Source organism: Schistocerca gregaria, chromosome X (assembly GCF_023897955.1).
Source record: "Schistocerca gregaria isolate iqSchGreg1 chromosome X, iqSchGreg1.2, whole genome shotgun sequence".
NCBI classification, from domain to species: Eukaryota; Metazoa; Arthropoda; class Insecta; order Orthoptera; family Acrididae; genus Schistocerca; species Schistocerca gregaria.
The window spans coordinates 56,295,670-56,315,521 of NC_064931.1; the positions used below are offsets into that span (position 1 = coordinate 56,295,670).

A 19,852-nucleotide genomic window follows, 5' to 3' on the forward strand; every position below is an offset into this window, starting at 1 on the left:
TCTTTTGCGAGTATGCGGGTGCACAGTCACCATAGAAGAGACTTGTGGATAATAAGTCCATAAACCACCACCTGTGCCCTCACAAAAAACCACTTAGAACCAGCAGTGCTGTTAACAAGTCCCTTGGTGATTTATCAGCACACGTGCGAGCACTAACAGGCCCTTTTTTTTAACTTCTCACATATTCCGCATATACTATGACCAAAAGAAACGTGTGCAGTAACCCTACTATATACTTAATTTGAAGAACTGGTGTCTACACAATCTTATGACTTGAGAATACGGTTACAAAGGTACAGAAAACCTCATTAAAGAGCATAATAATACAGACAACATTTGTAGCAATACAGGCTTTACAAAAGAATAGAAATAAACATACACATCAGTGTTACAGGAATTATGACATAAGTAAATAAAAAAAATTGTGGATAGCTTTCGAAACATTAATTTCACACAGGACATTAAAACAGAACAGAACAAATAATGTCTAAACATCTTTGCAAAGTAAATAACATTTTATTAATGCAAATTTCATTTGAGTATAACGGTATTCCTCATAATAGTGAATGTAGCTTAGTATTAGAAAAATTCTATAATAAAACTGTTATCAGATAAACATATAAAGACAGGAAGAACACATATACACAAGGGTACACAAACACATACCGCAATAAGATAAAAGGAAAGGACAGGGTTTGTTTTCAGTATAACATTTGGTACTGCAGTCCAACCCAAAACTTCTTTCCACAGATCTTTTCTCTTATTTCAAGATTTGTTCCCGCAAAAGAAATCCTAGCTAAGAATGTTTTCTGTATTTATATGTTCACATATTTCTTGCCTCATTATTTATTTTCCATTATCTTATCTCATCATTTGTTCCCAAGAAAATCCTACCTAAACCTGTTGTCGGTAAACCCTACTTTTTTGTTTATATTCTCTTTCAAAGCTCAAGCAGAAAAACTATTACAGTAAAGACAGTAAATGTCTAATACCTATGTCACATCTTAACACTAGAGTGACGCATCACAATAACTTACTCTACCAAACAAGTTACCAAATCGATGAAAAAATTATGTATGCAATTCCTGTGAATTGAAATGTCTATTTGTGCTCCATTTTTTAAAGAAATTAGATCATAAAATTATTATTTACTGGGTCTGTAGACATAAAACATTTATATTAGTACATCTATTAAATTTTACTTCAACAAATGCTGCAGTGCAGCTAGAAACTAGATATTAAACCAAATAGGCAAATATATTCATAAAGCAAGGCATGAAACGTCATTCACTAGACATATGGCATCTCCTAAGGCAGTAAAAATGTTTCTCAACTAGACAGACAAGTCACAATCAGGTGTGTAGACATAAAATATTTCTCATCATTTCATTAGGCAATTCAGTAAATATCAGAAAGTACGAGCTCCAAACTGTAATCATATGTTTTCAAGTATTAGCGTGTCGTATTTGAATGCTTTCTACAAAGAAATGTCAATAGTGAGGTTAATGGCCTGTTTTTTCTCTGCCTGTGCCTCTGAAAGGCACACACTAATGCCTTTTTCCAGGCGACTGTCGCGCAGCTGGGCCCCCACAGCGCATTACGTCAGGGTCACCTACCTTCCTTACCAAAATATTTATGACAGTTTCCACTACTGTGACAGTTTGATGCCAATAAAATTTCACAGATCGAAAAATGACAGTAGAAATGTGTAGAAGCGAAATCTCACGGATAGGAGTGTCTAACATTTCTGTCAGCATAATGGTACTTACATTCACACACGTACTCACCCTTCATAATGATCACAACCACAACTCGACATCACAATACACATCGTCGTCGCAATAATAATTCATAACACCTCAGTCAAATCTCAAAAACGTCGTAGCTTTCATCAATAATCTCAAAACCGTTAAAAAAACGCTCACTGCTCGTTCCAATAAAAAAATCTATCTCAAACGTACTTCAAAAATCACGATCCCTTAGCAAATACATCATTCAAAGCTCTTATAGTATCACAATGTTTCCGAAAAAATATGAACAGTTCACAAAGTACAGACAAAATACAATTTCCTAAGTGTGAAGTTAACCAACAGTGTAATTGTGTAACCATGTGTCACTGTCGTAGTAAAAAAAAAAAAAGTTTGTCTCTCTTAAATAACTAGATAGCTAGGTAATTCTGTGTTAAAGAAATATGGTAGCGATGTTTAAAGTTGTATAAGCAGATACCATATTAGATAGGGCTCCTAGGGCTTGCTCCACTCTTATTACATAAAGTAGGCGTGTACCCTCTGAGGATTAATGTAATTATATCCTCAGGTGTTACAAATTACAACACTGGAATGAAATGTATCACTGAAAACCTTCTTTGTATCTTTGTAATTCAAGAATCATTCTAAAAATGTTCCAATCACTCAAATGCGTTTCCTGAAGCTCTAAACTGTGCATCTTGCTGTAAGATAATTTCTGTAATCACTTAACGGTAAAAATGTGCCAAGTGTCGTAATAATCGTCGTCCATAAGCAAAGTACTGTAGAAGTCAATGTACTTACCTTGTAATAAACAAAAGTGAAATTCCATGCGTATATATATCGTAGTTATTATGTACACTCCTGGAAATTGAAATAAGAACACCGTGAATTCATTGTCCCAGGAAGGGGAAACTTTATTGACACATTCCTAGGGTCAGATACATCACATGATCACACTGACAGAACCACAGACACATAGACACGGGCAACAGAGCATGCACAATGTCGGCACTAGTACAGTGTATATCCACCTTTCGCAGCAATGCAGGCTGCTATTCTCCCATGAAGACGATCGTAAAGATGCTGGATGTAGTCCTGTGGAACGGCTTGCCATGCCATTTCCACCTGGCGCCTCAGTTGGACCAGCGTTCGTGCTGGACGTGCAGACCGCGTGAGACGACGCTTCATCCAGTCCCAAACATGCTCAATGGAGGACAGATCCGGGGATCTTGCTGGCCAGGGTAGTTGACTTACACCTTCTAGAGCACGTTGGGTGGCACAGGATACATGCGAACGTGCATTGTCCTGTTGGAACAGCAAGTTCCCTTGCCGGTCTAGGAATGGTAGAACGATGGGTTCGATGACGGTTTTGATGTACCGTGCACTATTCAGTGTCCCCTCGACGATCACCAGAGGTGTAAGGCCAGTGTAGGAGATCGCTTCCCACACCATGATGCCGAGTGTTGGCCCTGTGTGCCTCGGTCGTATGCATTCCTGATTGTGGCGCTAACCTGCACGGCACCAAACATGCATACGATCATCATTGGCACCAAGGCAGAAGCGACTCTCATCGCTGAAGACGACACGTCTCCATTCGTCTCTCCATTCACGCCTGTCGCGACACCACTGGAGGCGGGCTGCACGATGTTGGGGCGTGAGCGCAAGACGGCCTAACGGTGTGCGGGACCGTAGCCCAGCTTCATGGAGACGGTTGCGAATGGTCCTCGCCGATACCCCAGGAGCAACAGTGTCCCTAATTTGCTGGGAAGTGGCGGTGCGGTCCCCTACGGCACTGCGTAGGATCCTACGGTCTTGGCGTGCATCCGTGCGTCGCTGCGGTCCGGTCCCAGGTCGACGGGCACGTGCACCTTCCGCCGACCACTGGCGACAACATCGATGTACTGTGGAGACCTCACGCCCCACGTGTTGAGCAATTCGGCGGTACGTCCACCCGGCGTCCCGCATGCCCGCTATACGCCCTCGCTCAAAGTCCGTCAACTGCACATACGGTTCACGTCCACGCTGTCGCGGCATGCTACCAGTGTTAAAGACTGCGATGGAGCTCCGTATGCCGCGGCAAACTGGCTGACACTGACGGCGGCGGTGCACAAATGCTGCGCAGCTAGCGCCATTCGACGGCCAACACCGCGGTTCCTGGTGTGTCCGCTGTGCCGTGCGTGTGATCATTGCTTGTACAGCCCTCTCGCAGTGTCCGGTGCAAGTATGGTGGCTCTGACACACCGGTGTCAATGTATTCTTTTTTCCATTTCCAGGAGTGTATATTACCGTGACCTAGAAAGTACTCTACTATAACGTATTGTTGTGCTATGGAAAAGGCTGTCTCATTCTTGCTATACCACAAAAGTTACTACTAAAACATGTTTTACTTTCCAGAAGAATACAGAAAAACTGTGCAGATATAAAACAGATACAGCGCAAAAGGAATAACATAAATTGTGTCACTCATTAGCATCATCGTGATGCAATCGTGTAGCTGTCAAACAAACCAAATACTAAGTCATCTGTAAACTCACAGAAAGTACTTTAAATAAAGAATGTCTTTTCAAGTAAACCAAAAGGTTGCATTAAAGTCTCCTTAGCAGCATGTGTTCTATGTATTATAGCCGTTTCGTCATCGTGCAACTAACAAGCAAAAATGTACACACAATAACACTGTCTCATCTGCTCACTATTACAATGTATTTGTAATTACTGTCTAAATAAGTTCCCTAGGTTCTTGCCTGGATAGTTAACTTCAAAACATTGTTGCATGTTAACAGTTTTCAAGTGTGACAAATCGTACTAGCAACGTGAAGTGAAAAATTTTATGGCAAAGACTAAGTTAAAAAGCAGATTATCTCTCAATAAACGGTTTAACATGTGAAATGTGGTGTAGTACGCACAGTATCATCTTCAATGCAATTATCATATAGTATACGTCGGTAAAGAATACAGCAATTTTTCTCAAGATTACCTTCTATGTTATTTTTCTAAGGGCTGGTCGGCGAATGTGGCTGCCTGCAGTGCGAGTCATTGTCTATTGTCTCTTCCTTGTCTCGCGTCGTTACTGGGGTTTGGAGATCTAACTTCTACAAATTAACGTTGCCGAGAGGGCCCTGCCCTGTTTGAATCCCACCAGTTCTGATGAAATTCAGGTTTGTCGTTATGATTGTATCGTCTGTCGTCATGTTGGTAGTTTCTGTAGTTTCTTTCTCGTCTGTTAAGTGGTGGAGAATTTCTCCCTGAATCGTAACTGCGCGGTGGACCGTTGCGTCTGAAGTTATTCTGTCGCCTTTGATAATAATTATTTTGGTTCCCATATTGTCTGTTTCTATGATTGCCTCTGTCATAGTCATTACCGCGAAGAGGTGATCTTTCCCTGCAATTATTATTATTTTGCCAATGGTTGTCATACGGGTGGGGTCTGTTTTGGTCACGATTTGTGTTGTAAGAATAGCCGTGTCGTGTCTATTTATTATTTCTGTCGTCACGGAATTGTGACGGATGTGACCTGTAATTGTTGTTCTCCTGGTTTCGCATCCAGCGATTGTCAGTGTCAATTTCCAATTCTTGTAAGTCACTGAAAAGCTTCGATATCGTCTTTGCAACGTCCTGCCAAAATAATATATCTTAAATGTTCCGGCAATTCAATTAAGCAAATGCGGATGAGTTTTGAAGGGCTGCATGGGTTTGACAGATACTGATTCTTATGGAACATGTCTTCAAAATATTTGACAAGACTAGAAAATCCAGATTGTTCAAAGTGTTTCATCATTACGATGCTATATTTTACGCGATCTTGAGTAACTTGAGACCAATATTCTCAGAGGAAGGCATGATAAAATTCTGCTTCAGTGTGACAATCGCGAATGACCTAACGCATTCTTACAGGTGCTTCATTCTCTAAGTAGCCACACATAAATTCTAATCTGTGCTCTAATGACCATTTGTGAGGAAAACAATGAGAGGATTGATGAAGCCGTGCTTGTGGATGAATGTCGTTGCCGGAATTCTTAAATGTTTTGAATTTACTTGTGGCAATGAACAGCTTATAGTCAAAGTCATCATGACGGCGAGTCGCATGTCGGTCATTGTTACGTGGTGTCGGCGGTTCCATCTCAAAATTCGGTGCACCTTGCCAATTTTTTTCAATATTTCCTAAATGCCGTGTGTTATTATTTTGTGGCTTTTCCGTATTTCTAAATCTCTCTTCCCTTATTGGAGCCCGAGTGTCCTCTGAAATATGTAATTCTTGTATTACTTGTGCCAACTGATCTTGTACTTCCCGCATTTCTCTTTTGTGTTACGTATTAATTTGATTCTGATCTTGTTTGTGTTTTCCAATTTGTTCGTACTTTTCTGTGTCAGTAAAGACTACCGCTCTTGTGTCATTCAGATTATCATCTACCTTCGTAGATAAATTATTCAGCTGATCCGAAAGTTCGACTACTTTTTCCGATAATGTCCTGTTTTGCTCCGTGTGATTTTCTGAACCAAGTTTCAGAGTGTCAATTTATGTCGAAAGCGTATCTACTGTGTCCTTCAAGTTTTCCAGAGTTTTTGCAAGTTGCGTAACCGAATCGGTAGATGCAACTAAGTCAATTTTAGCTTACAAGGTGTCGTGAGTTTCATGAACAATAGTCTTCAGTTCTTTTATAGCTTCTTCGTGATCCTGTAATGCATTTTCATGACGTGAAAAAAGAGGTTGAAAATGCTAAAAAATTTGTGTTTTTACGTTATTACAGGTCTTTTGATATTTCGATTCGATGTTATGTAACTCAGTAGTTAAATCTTCACGTGTTTGTTGAAGTGTTTCTTTAATTTGTTTCTGATTTTGTTCCATTTGTCGCTGTTATTGTTTTTGGTTTTGTTCCATTGTGTCTAACGTTTGAAGCTGTAGTCTCATTTGTTGCATTAATTGTAATAACAATGCAGAGGTGTCTGGAACTTGTTCCTCTGTGGCTACAGGAAGTGCATTTGCACCGGCAGCATCCGTATTTTGAAAAGCAGAAAATGTGTCTTGACTTGATTGAGCAACGGGTAATGACGCAAAACCTGAATCTACAGTATTTGCAAGACTGTGTCCTATCATTTCGGATTCCTGAGGCGAGCTATTGATGAACCGATCGATCGACAGTGCTTCCCTGTTCACTAATTGCTTCACTGTCTACACCATTATTTAATGCCTGGTTCATTTCCCTATGCACAATAACCAAATTACTGTTCTGAATATTTGTTAATTCTTTACATGGTGGTGCTGATAAGCTACGCTCGTCGTAACTATCTACATCCATACTCCGCAAGTAACCTGATGGTGTGTGGTGGAGAGTACCTTGAGTACCTGTATCGGTTCTCCATTCTATTCCAGTCTCGTATTGTTCGTGGAAAGAAAGATTGTCGGTATGATTCTGTGTGGGCTCTAATCTCTCTGAATTTATCCTCATGGTCTCTTCGCGAGATATACGTAGGAGGGAGCAATATACTGCTTGACACCTCGGTGAAGGTATGTTCTCGAAACTTCAACAAAAGCCCGTACCGAGCTACTGAGCGTCTCTCTTGCAGAATCTTCCACTGGAGTTTATCTATCATCTCCGTAACGCTTTCGCAATTACTAAATGATCCTGTAACGAAGCGCGCTGCACTCCGTTGGATCTTCTCTATCTCTTCTATCAACCCCACCAGGTACGGACCCCACACTGCTAAGCAGTATTCAAGCAGTGGGCGAACAAGCGTACTGTAACCTACTTCCTTTGTTTTCGGATTGCATTTCCTTAGGATTCTTCCAATGAATCTCAGTCTGGCATCTGCTTTCCCAACGATCAACGTTATATGATCATTCCATTTTAAACAAATCCTAATGCGTACTCCCAGATAATCATCGAATGCAATTCTGTCAATGGGCACTAACAGGGATGGAGCGGGTTTCACAAACCACGGGGCAGTGAATCTACGGAACATGCATTACTGGTCCGTGGACAATCCTCGCAGACTCAGACAGTTAGAGCGACAGCGACCGTGGACTGTAAATGTATGGTGCGCAATCATTGGCGACCACCTCATTGGTCCTCACTTCATTGCAGGGGCCCAAACAGTTGCAACATACATCGATTTTCTACAGAATGATCTGCCAACGTTGCTCGATAATGTCCCACTGGAAACGCGTCGACGTATGTTGTTTTAGCATGATGGTGCACCTGCACATTCCGCAATTAACACCAGGCTTACCCTTGACAGGATGTTCAACGGCCGTTTGATAGGACGTGGAGGACACATAAATTGGCCAGCCCGTTCTCCTGATCTTACACGTCTGGACTTTTTTCTGTCGGGTACGTTAAAGAAGAATGTGTACCGTGATGTGCCTACAACCCCAGAGGATATGAAACAACGTATTGTGGCAGCGTGCGGCGACATTACACCAGATGTACTGCGGTGTGTACGACATTCATTACGTCAGAGATTGCAATTGTGTGCAGCAAGTGATGGCCACCACATTGCACATCTATTGGCCTGACATGTCGGGACACACTCTATTCCACTCCGTAATTGAAAACGGAAACCACGTGTGTACGTGTGCGTCACCCCTCATGGCAATGTACATGTGCGTTAGTGAAGAAGACCAATAAAAAGGTGTTATCATGTGGACGTAATGTGCTGTTCCAGTCTCTTCTGTACCTAAGGTCCATCACTGTTCCCTTTGGATCCCTGCGTAATTCGGTGCTCTCCGATAGACAAGATCGAACAGCGGAGGAGTGGTACTCAAGCGTCAACTTCAGGTTACAATATCTCCGGATGTAATTAACATGCTACAATGCAACTAACGGCACTCATTACGTATTCGTTTATATGTTCAGATGTGCTAACAAAACTAACGGGGTTCCATTTAAAAACACGTAGGTTTGTGTTGAAAAACATACTTCCGTGCATTTTTTTATGGTTTGTATTAACCAATTACACTAGCTCCTCTCCTCACGTTCGGTCAGTGGAATCGATTCGTCAGAATTTGATGTGGTTTACGAAATATATCCAGCGGTAATGTTAGGTGACTCACCCTGTATATATCTGTCAATTCATGACATCCATCTTTACAAATTTCCTTTTTCTGGAGGACACACGTCCAGATCGTCCGCTTATAGCAATCTCTCAAAACTCTGGCATCTCTCTCTCCACATCCACCACTGCTGGCGCCTCACATCCAACTGCCCAACGCTACGCGCTGTTCATATCCATCTGCCCAACACTACACAAGCGAATATTCCAACAATGAGTTGAACCAGCCACAGACTGCACACAGCACAGTCAGTGATTTTCATACAGAGCGCTACGTGGCGTTACCAACATAAAAACCTAAACAGCCTACTTACAACTTCTCTCGCATAAGGCAACTGAGACACAAACAGTCAACAAGTATTGCATTTGTTTTCGTGCCTTTGTTTTACTGAAATTCTCAATAATGTCGCTAAAATCTGTTTCGTTTGAAACGTTTCTTTCAGTTGACAAAATGGGCAGGTTACCTAATCGCTCTTGATTCATCGTAGAGCAAAGATATTTCTTTATTAGTTTAAGTTTAAAATACTTCCTCTCGCATGAGGCAACTGAGACACAGTCAACAAGTATTGGATTATAAATGATGTACAGGGTAATGATTCACTGAGACCCCATTTAATTACAAATTGAAGGATATCTTGGGCTGTCCTTCTAGCAACAAAATCCAAATGTATCGGTTGCGCGTAAATGCCTACAACACCTTTTTATTTCTTGAAGCACCTGCTATTTATCAAAATCAGCGTAAATTTCAAAGAGATTCTCGAGTGGTGCAGCCAGTGTGTCATCGGAAGCTTCAACACAAATTTTATTTAACAATTTGGAAAATTTTGGTGATTTCCTTCATGGCCGTGTACCATTATGGCAATTCCTGCAATGCGTTGAAAGAATGATTTGACGAATTTCTTCTTGGATCAATAATCCAGCGTCAAGAGCTAATTCAACCGCCAATGTTTCATTCCCCCTTCTTGTTCTTCGTCGGTCAGTATTAATGTCCATATTATTGCGTTATTTAGTGCCGAAAGAACCGCACCGTCTATATTTGCAGTTCGTTCCGCCTATTAATTACTCCTCTAGTATAAGTTGATGTAGGTCAAAACGGAAAAATCACATATAGCTGGAAGGAGAAAGTTGATGCAAATCTAGTACCAAGGTTTGCGTTGCACGGATCTTGCATATGTTCCAAAGACCTACCAATTGCTTCCATGTTTCCTTTTGTGACTTTTACTGAATTGTAATGAGCATTCCAGTGAGTATCACACAATCGTTTTAAACTTTTTTTTCAACCTATTCTATCTACATGTAGAAGATGAGAAGACTGCCTATAACCATTCTAAAGTTCTGAAACAGATAACACTAGAGGGAACACATGACAATACATGAACAAAGATGTAAGAAATGAGTAGCGCAGGGACTGGACAGAGCTTTGGGATAGACTTCTCGAATTTTGCGTTGTACTGCTCCACGTACATCCGACACTGATATGGCTTTTTGATAACGTGGGACCTTCCTCAACACAATATGCAGGTCGTTTTTTTCCAGCTTCTGTTAAATATCTTTTGACATATCCTTTGCCGTCTTCCTCGACAAAAACACACAAAAAAAAAAAAACAAAGAAGAAATCGCGAATTTCTACGACGTTCTCTTACGTATAGATTCATCTAATTATCTGACTTATTTGGTCAGTTCTGCTTTCATCGGGAATGTTGTCAAAAATTATTCCGCAATATTTAGCCATTTTTATACCCCGTACCAGCTACTGCCTACATGTGGTCACCGAAGTTACACGTTATACCGTAATTTTATGACAATAACGTTCAAATTGATTGCCCTCTTTGCTGTTCTCTAATAGATACGTTGTTCATCTTATGAAATAGGTCACCACGTTACTTCTGGGTTGTTCGGATGTGTTATTTATATTTCGCACTGAAGCCGCCGTAGAGCGTGCGAGGTGCACCCCCTTTAAGGCGTTGACTATAAGTAGATAAAACTTTATGCTATTTTGAGTGAGTAGATGGTTACCGCCGGTGTATAAATTATAAATGACGCTAGTTGTCAACTTGAAGTTTGTTCTTGTTGCGATCTTCAGAGGATGCAGCTCTCTATGCTACTCTATCCTGAGCAAACCTCTTCATCTCCGAACAACTAGTGCTACCTACATCTTTCTGAATCTGCTTACTGTATTCATCTCTTGGTCTCCCTCTACGTTACACTTCCCTCCAAAACTAAATCAGTGATCCCTTGATGTCTCAGGAAGTGTCCTATCAATCTACCCCTTCTTTAGGTCAAGCTGTGCCACAGATTTCTTCGTCTCCTCAGTTCTGTTCAGTATCTACATCTACATCTACATCCATACTCCGCAAGACACCTGACGGTGTGTGGCGGAGGGTACCCTGAGTACCTCTATCGGTTCTCCCTCCTATTCCAGTCTCGTATTGTTCGTAGAAAGAAGGATTGTCGGTATGCCTCTGTGTGGGCTCTAATCTCTCTGATTTTATCCTCATGGTCTTTTCGCGAGATATACGTAGGAGGGAGCAATATACTGCTTGACACCTCGGTGAAGGTATGTTCTCGAAACTTCAACAAAAGCCCGTACCGAGCTACTGAGCGTCTCTCTTGCAGAATCTTCCACTGGAGTTTATCTATCATCTCCGTAACGCTTTCGCAATTACTAAATGATCCTGTAACGAAGGGCGCTGCTCTCCGTTGAATCTTCTCTATCTCTTCTATCAACCCTATCTGGTACGAACCCCACACTGCTGAGCAGTATTCAAGCAGTGGGCGAACAAGCGTACTGTAACCTACTTCCTTTGTTTTCGGATTGCATTTCCTTAGGATTCTTCCAATGAATCTCAGTCTGGCATCTGCTTTACCGACGATCAACGTTATATGATCATTCCATTTTAAACAAATCCTAATGCGTACTCCCAAATAATTTATGGAATTAACTGCTTCCAGTTGCTGACCTGCTGTATTGTAGCTAAACGATAAGGGATCTTTCTTTCTATGTATTCGCAGCACATTATACTTGTCTACATTGAGATTCAATTGCCATTCCCTGCACCATGCGTCAATTCGTTGCAGATCCTCCTGCATTTCAGTACAATTTTCCATTGTTACAAACTCTCGATATACCGCAGCATCATCCGCAAAAAGCCTCAGTGAACTTCCGATGTCATCCACAAGGTCATTTATGTATACTGTGAATAGCAACGGTCCTACGACACTCCACTGCGGCACACCTGAAATCACTCTTACTTCGGAAGACTTCTCTCCATTGAGATTGACATGCTGCGTTCTGTTATCTAGGAAATCTTCAATCCAATCACACAATTGGTCTGATTGTCCATATGCTCTTACTTTGTTCATTAAACGACTGTGGGGAACTGTATCGAACGCCTTGCGGAAGTAAAGAAACACGGCATCTACCTCTGAGTCTCGTGGATGGATAGCGCGAGCTGGGTTTCACACGATCGTATTTTTCGAAACCCCTGCTGATTCCTACAGAGTAGATTTCTAGTCTCCAGAAAAGTCATTACACTCGAACATAATACGTCTTCCAAAATTCTACAACTGATCTACGCTAGAGATATAGGTCTATAGTTCTGCACATCTGTTCGACGTCCCTTCTTGAAAACGGGGATGACCTGTGCCCTTTTCCAATCCTTTGGAAAGCTACGCTCTTCTAGAGACCTACGGTACACTGCTGCAAGAAGGGGGCAAGTTCCTTCGCGTACTCTGTGTAAAATCGAACTGGTGTCCCATCAGGTCCAGCGGCCTTTCCTCTTATGAGCGATTTTAATTGTTTCTCTGTCGCTCTGTCATCTATTTCGATATCTGCCATTTTGTCATCTGTGCGACAACCTAGAGAGGTAACTACAGTGCAGTCTTCCTCTGTGAAACAGCTTTGGATAAGGACATTTAGTATTTCGGCCTTTAGTCTGTCATCCTCTGTTTCAGTATCATTTTGGTCACAGAGTGTCTGGACATTTTGTTTTGATCCACCTACCGCTTTGACATAAGACCATAATTTCTTAGGATTTTCTGACAAGTCAGTACATAGAACTTTACTTTCGAATTCACTGAACGCCTCTCACATAGCCCTCCGCACACTACATTTCGCTTCGCGTAATTTTTGTTTGTCTGCAAGGCTTTGGCTATGTTTGTTTGCTGTGAAGTTCCCTTTGCTTCCGCAGCATTTTTCTAACTCGGGTGTTGTAACACGGTGGCTCTTTTCCATCTCATACGATCTTGGTTGGCACAGACTCATCTAACGCATATTGTACTATGGTTTTGAACTTTGTCCACTGATCCTCAACACTATCTGCACTTGAGACAAAACTTTTGTGTTGATCCGTCATGTACTCTGAAATCTGCTTTTTGTCACTTTTGCTAAACAGAAAAATATTCCTGCCTTTCTTAATATTTCTATTTGCGGCTCAAATCATCGATGCAGTAACCGCTTTATGATCGCTGATTCCCTGTTCCGCGTTAACTGTTTCAAATAGTTCGGGTCTGTTTGTCACCAGAAGGTCTAATACGTTATCGCCACCAATCGGTTCTCTGTTTAACTGCTCAAGGCAGTTTTCAGATAAAGCATTTTAAAAAGTTTCACTGGATTCTTTGTTCCTGCCACCCGTTATGAACGTTTGAGTCTCCCAGTCTATATCCGGCAAATTAAAATCTCCACCCAGAACTGCAACATGGTGGGGCAATCTCCTCATTAATTACGTGATCTACCCATCTAATCTTCAGATTCTTCTGTAGCACCACATTTCAACAGCTTCTATTATCTTCATGTCTAAACTGTTTAATGTCCATGTTTGAATTCCATACATGGTTACACTCCCTACAAGTACTTTCAGAAAAGACTTTTGTACACCTAAATCTATACTAGATGTTACAAGTTTCTCTTCTTCAGCAACGCTGTTCTCGCCAGTGCCACTCTACATTTTATATCCTCTGTACTTCGGCCATCATCAGTTATTTTGCTGCCCAAACTACCAAAACTCGTCTACTAATTTAAACATCTCGTTTGCTAAACTAGTTCCCTCGGGATCATATGATTTAATTCGATTACGTTCCATTATTCTTGTTTTGCTTTTGTTGATGTTCATCTTATATCCTCCTTTCAAGACACTATCTATCTCGTTCAACTGCTCTTCCAAGTCTTTTGTTGTCTCTCACAGAATCACAGTGTCATCAGCAAACCTTAAAATCTTTATTTTTTTCTCCGTAGACTTTAATTCCTACTCCATATTTTTCTTATGTTACCTTTACCGCTTGCTCAGCGTAAAGATTTATTAACATCGGGAATAGGCTACAACCCTATCTCATACCCTCCTCAACCACTGTTTCCCTTTCCTGCCCCTCGACCCTTATAACTGCCATCTGGTTTCTGTACAAGATATAAATAGCCTTTCGCTCCCTATGTTTCACCCTGCCACCCTCAGAATTTCAAAGAGAGTATTCCGTTCAACGTTGTCAAAAGCTTTCTCTACAAATGCTATAAACATCAATCTATCTTGTAAGATAAGTCGTAGCGTCAGTATTGTCTCGCGTGTTCCTACATTTTTTTATGAATCCAAACTGATCTTCCCCGAGGTCGGCTTGTAACAGTTCTTCCAGTCTTCTGTAAGGAATTTATGTTGGTATTTTGCAACCATGACTTACTAAACTGATAGTTCAATAATATTCACACCTGTCAGCACCTCTTTGCTTTGGAATTGGAAGTCTACAGAGGGTAAAAACGGTTGCTCAGATCTAGACGACTCTAGCTCATACAGTTGGATTTTCACATTCATGAAATAAGCTGTATAATAATTATGTATAACCTCTGAAAAAGTTATTTTCTTAATGTAATACTGTGGTGTCACCGCCAGACACCACACTTGCTTGGTGGTAGCCTTTAAATCGGCCGCGGTCCGGTGGTATACGTCGGACCCGCGTGTCGCCACTATCAGTGATTGTAGATCGAGCGCCGCCACGCGGCAGATCTAGAGAGACTTCCTAGCACTCGCCCCAGTTGTACAGCCGACTTTGTTAGCGATGGTTCACTGACTTCTACGCTCTTATTTGCCGAGACGATAGTTAGCATAGCCTTCAGCTACGTTATTAGCTACGACCTAGCAAGGCGCCACATTCAGTTACCATTGATATTGTGAATCATGTACTGTCACGAGCGACGTTCGGCGTTAATGGATTAAAGTTAAGTATTCCACCAGCTATGTCCGTTTCTTCTCAATTCTAATTCCCTTGTCATGTTCCAGACCTCACGCCAGCCTGCGTGAGCTAAAACGCGTGCATTTCGGCCTCCTTTAGTAACTCGGTGTTGGCGCTCCTGCCAACCACAACAAGTACTTTAGTTAAAGTAATAAACCGCTGCACTTATATATATACAGGGTGAGTTACCTAACATTACCGCTGGATATATTTCGTAAACCACATCAAATACTGAGGAATCGATTCCACTGACCGAACGTGAGGAGAGGAGCTAGTGTAATTGGTTAATAGAAACCATAAAAAATGCACGGAAGTATGTTTTTTAACACAAACCTACGTGTTTTTAAATGGAACCCCGTTAGTTTTGTTACCACATCTGAACATATAAACAAATACGTAATGAGTGCCGTTAGTTGCATTGTAACATGTTAATTACATCCGGAGATATTGTAACCTAAAGTTGACGCTTGAGTACCACTCCTCCGCTGTTCGATCTTGTCTATCGGAGAGCACCGAATTACGTAGGGATCCAAAGGGAACGGTGATGGACCTTAGGTACAGAAGAGACTGGAACAGCACATTACGTCCACATGCTAACATCTTTTTATTCGTCTTTTTCACTAACGCACATGTACATTGCCATGAGGGGTGACGCACACGTACACACGTGGTTTCCGTTTTCAATTACGGAGTGGAATAGAGTGTGTCCCGACATGTCAGGCCAATAGATGTTCAATGTGGTGGCCATCATTTGCTGCACAAATCAAGACGTGTAAGATCAGGAGTACGGGCTGGTCAATTTATGTGTCCTCCACATCCTAACAAACGCCTGTCGAACATCCTGTCAAGGGTCAGCCTAGTGTTAATTGCGGAATGTGCAGGTGCACCATCATGCTAAAACAACATACGTCGACGCGTTTCCAGTGGGACATTATCGAGCAACGTTGGCAGATCATTCTGTAGAAACCCGATGTATGTTGCGGCTGTTTGGGCCCCTGCAATGAAGTGAGGACCAATGAGGTGGTCGCCAATGATTCCGCACCATACATTTACAGTCCACGGTCGCTGTCGCTCTATCCGTCTGAGCCTGCGAGGTTTGTCCACGGACGAGTAATGCATGTTCCGTAGAATCACTGCCCCGTGGTTGGTGAAACCCGCTTCATCGGTAAACAGGTAGAACTGCAACGCGTTCTCTGTTAATGCCCATTGACAGAATTGCACTCGATGATTAAAGTCATCACAATGTAATTGCTGATGTAGCGACACATGAAACGGGTGAAAGCGGTGACGATGCAGTATGTGCGCATGACACTACTTTGACTCTGTCCACCGGCTCTCGCAATGTCCCGTGTACTCATGTGTGGGTTCATGGCAACAGCAGCTAACACACCAACTGCACCCGCTTCTCCTGTTACGGACCCGTTTGCGTGCTACGACCATACCTGTTGCATACAGCTGGCGGTAGATGTTTTGCAATGAGCGGCACGTTAGATGCTCTCTGTCCGGGTACCGTTCTGCATACACCCTGCAGGCTTCAGCTGCATTTAGTCGACACTTGCCATAGATGAGTATCATCTCCGCCTTTTCAGAGTTCGAATACACCATGGTCACAGTTCCTACAACACTACACTATCACAGACGTCTGGTAACACGGTCTGTGTGCGGAGACGAATGCAGAATAACAAAAGCAGCAAGCGCTACATGCGGACACTGCGACAGCTAGACCAAACCACAACAGAGCACTACAGCCACACTCGTAAATGCTGCTCGCCGACCGTGGCCCGTGTTTGTTACAACACGCAACTGAACGTCGGAGGTTTCAAGCGTCAACTTTAGATTACAATATCTCCGGATGTAATTAACATTTTACAATGCAACGAAGGGTACTGATTACGTATTTGTTTATATGTTCACATGTGCTAACAAAACTAACAGGGTTCCATTTAAAAACACGTAGGTTTGTGTTAAAAAACATACTTCCGTGCATTTTAGTATGATTTGTGTTAAACAATTACACTAGCCCCTCTCCTCACGTTCGGTCTGTGGAATCGGTTCGTCAGTATTTGATGTGGTTTACGAAATATATCCAGCGGCAACGTTAGGTGACTCACCCTGTATATATATACACGCTGGCGAGTCACATTAATGTGACAACCACTTATGTTTGACGTCAACGGGCAATAACCACTCAGAGACAGTAGGTGGCAGCACTAACGGTGGAGGGCATATAAAGCGTGTTGGGAGGGGCGGGGGAGGGGGGAAGGCGGAAAAAAGTACAGTCATCGTCGTATTGCGGAACCGGAGCGATTTATCTGACACGTTAAATGTCATAATTTTTAGCATTCGGGTCAAGGGTGGAAGGATTTCCAAAACGGCAACGTCTGTAAAGAGTTCGCGTACCGCTGTGGTTAAAGAATACCGTGCACGGCAAAACAGCGTTACACAAAACCGGCGTCGATACAACTGTGGTGCACCACGGGCCAGAGACGAAAGCGGTGAACGACGGCTACGTTGATGTATGTGGGCGAGCTGTTGAGAAACTGACCGAGGGATAACAACAGCGTCTGCTCGAACGTTGGCTCCACCTCAGGCGCCTGGGTCATGCACTCCTGCTGACTGCTGTTCAAAGTCTGGAATTTGTAGGCCAGTAACGCAGCTGGACAGCAGCTATCGTTTCCAGAATGAGATTTTCACTCTGCAGCGGAGTGTGCGCTGATATGAAACTTCCTAGCAGATTAAAACTGTGTGCCGGACCGAGACTCGAACTCGTGGACTTTGCTTTTCGCTGGCATGTGCTCTACTGATTGAGCAACCCAAGCACCACACACGACCCTTCCTCACAGCTTCAATTCTGCCAGTACCTCGTCCCCAATCTTCCAGACTTCACAGAAGCTCTTTTGCGAACCTTGCAGAATTAGCACTGTCATTCTGGAAACATCCCCTAGGCTGTGGGTAAGCCATTTCTCCGCAAATCCTTTCTTCTGGGAGTCTATACTTGGGGACCGTGTCCATCCCTACATACAGTTTGTTTTTTCCTTGCCACGATAGCATCTAACAGCAGGACAATGAATGTCACACAGCTCGCAGTGTACGTGCGTGGTTCGAGGAGCACTTTAGTTCACCCCACCAAACTATCCAGATTGAAACTAAATCTTGAATCTGTGGGACCACCTCGATCGGGCTGTTCGAGCTATGGATGCTCAACAGAATGCTAGCACAGCTGGCCGCGGCACTGCACATCCCTCCCAGAATCTCACTGACTCTCTTCCTGCTGCAAAAGGCGGTTATTCAAGATAATGCGACTGGACAATGTAGCACACCTACGTAGATGACATAGGTATGAAAAAACGTTTCGTGTAGAATAATTGCGTCTAGCATAAAACTGGTTATAATTCTTCGTATTTTAAGTTTAGTGCAACGATTTATGAAAATTCAAAAAAATCTGAGCACACCCATTGACAAGTGCCATGACCTAATAACAATTACGCACCTACATTCATATATTGCATGTGTATAGTGCCTCTGACTCCAAACTACTGAAAATATTTTGACTTTGTTTGGGATATGATTAAAAATGGTCTTGTCCTGGGAGGGCCTACAAATCTCGAGGCCCTCGATATTTGGACGTCCGCCAGTATCAGAGGCCCTGGCCGGGCCGCCCCCTCCGTCCCTCCTTTAGTCTGCCGCTGATCTCACGAAACATCCTGAGAAGTTTTGGTCTTACATTAAGTCAGTAAACGAATCAAAACCATCTAATCACTCACTTAGTTACTGTAATGTGACCGAAGCGGAAGATGAGAGAAGAAAGGCCGTAGTATTAAATTGTTTGCAAAATCATCTGGTGTTGGTGACACAGCGATCTGTGTTATTTATTGCAAACTTTAATACTCTTGATCGAATTACAGCACAAAATTAACAAGGTAAACGGCTTCGGTTGACTAAAAACCATCTTCAGATCATTCTATAACTGAAATTGATACCTGAGGCATCGATACTATGATAAGGAGTAGTAACGGTTTTATGCTGTTTGCTATGAGTAGCTTGCCAAAATAGCCAAAATCTGGCTACAGCATGTCTATCGGCCTATAGAAACAGACTACTTATGGTTCTACACGCCGACAAACATGCTGTGGTAGGCACTGAAAATTTTGACAAGGTACTCATAGCAACGGTTTTGAGGTGGTTAACGCCATCTGTTGTTTCAAGTACCAATTACACTGAAAGCACCGAAGCACCGAAACTGGTTATCTATTACTATTACTATTTTACTGTTACTGTTTTATTATTTTATCTGTTACTGTTTGTTTGCATTGCGATCAAGACTATTAGAACATGTAGTACCAAATTCGGTTTTCCGAAATTGTTTCTCAGAGGAAGATTGTACTACGGTACCTCCCTTCAGTCGTCGTGTGAACACCAAAATTATAGATATCGAGCGAGATGAGTAATCGCAGTCAGTCAACAGAGGAAAAGCGACTGGACCTGAATGAATGCCTATACGACTCTACATAGGGTACTCGTATTCCAGTACCTGTCTGGAGAATGCAGTAGGAACGAATCCTTCTAGTTGAATGAAAAAATTACCAGTTCATACCCATTTGCGAAAATGGTCTTCGATCATATGTACACAACTCTGGGCCCATATTGTAGACGTCTATCTGTTGTGGAATCTTGGGACACGTTTTATGCTAATGTCTTATTGACTTTATGTATAAATTAACATGGATTTCCCAAACAATGGTTTTATGAAACCCAGCTCGCTCTGTTCATTTACGAGACACAGAAAGACGTACACTCGACAGAAAAAAAAGTGGGTCACGCCTGAATTCCAACGTGTAGGC

At 42.3% G+C, this 19,852-nt stretch overlaps 1 protein-coding gene across 2 annotated transcripts in view; it reads right to left on the minus strand.

Annotated features, from left to right (window-relative positions):
- LOC126299280 (cytokine receptor-like) overlaps positions 1–19,852 on the minus strand; it is a 431,253-nt gene that overhangs the window by 317,227 nt on the left and 94,174 nt on the right. The window lies entirely within an intron of this gene.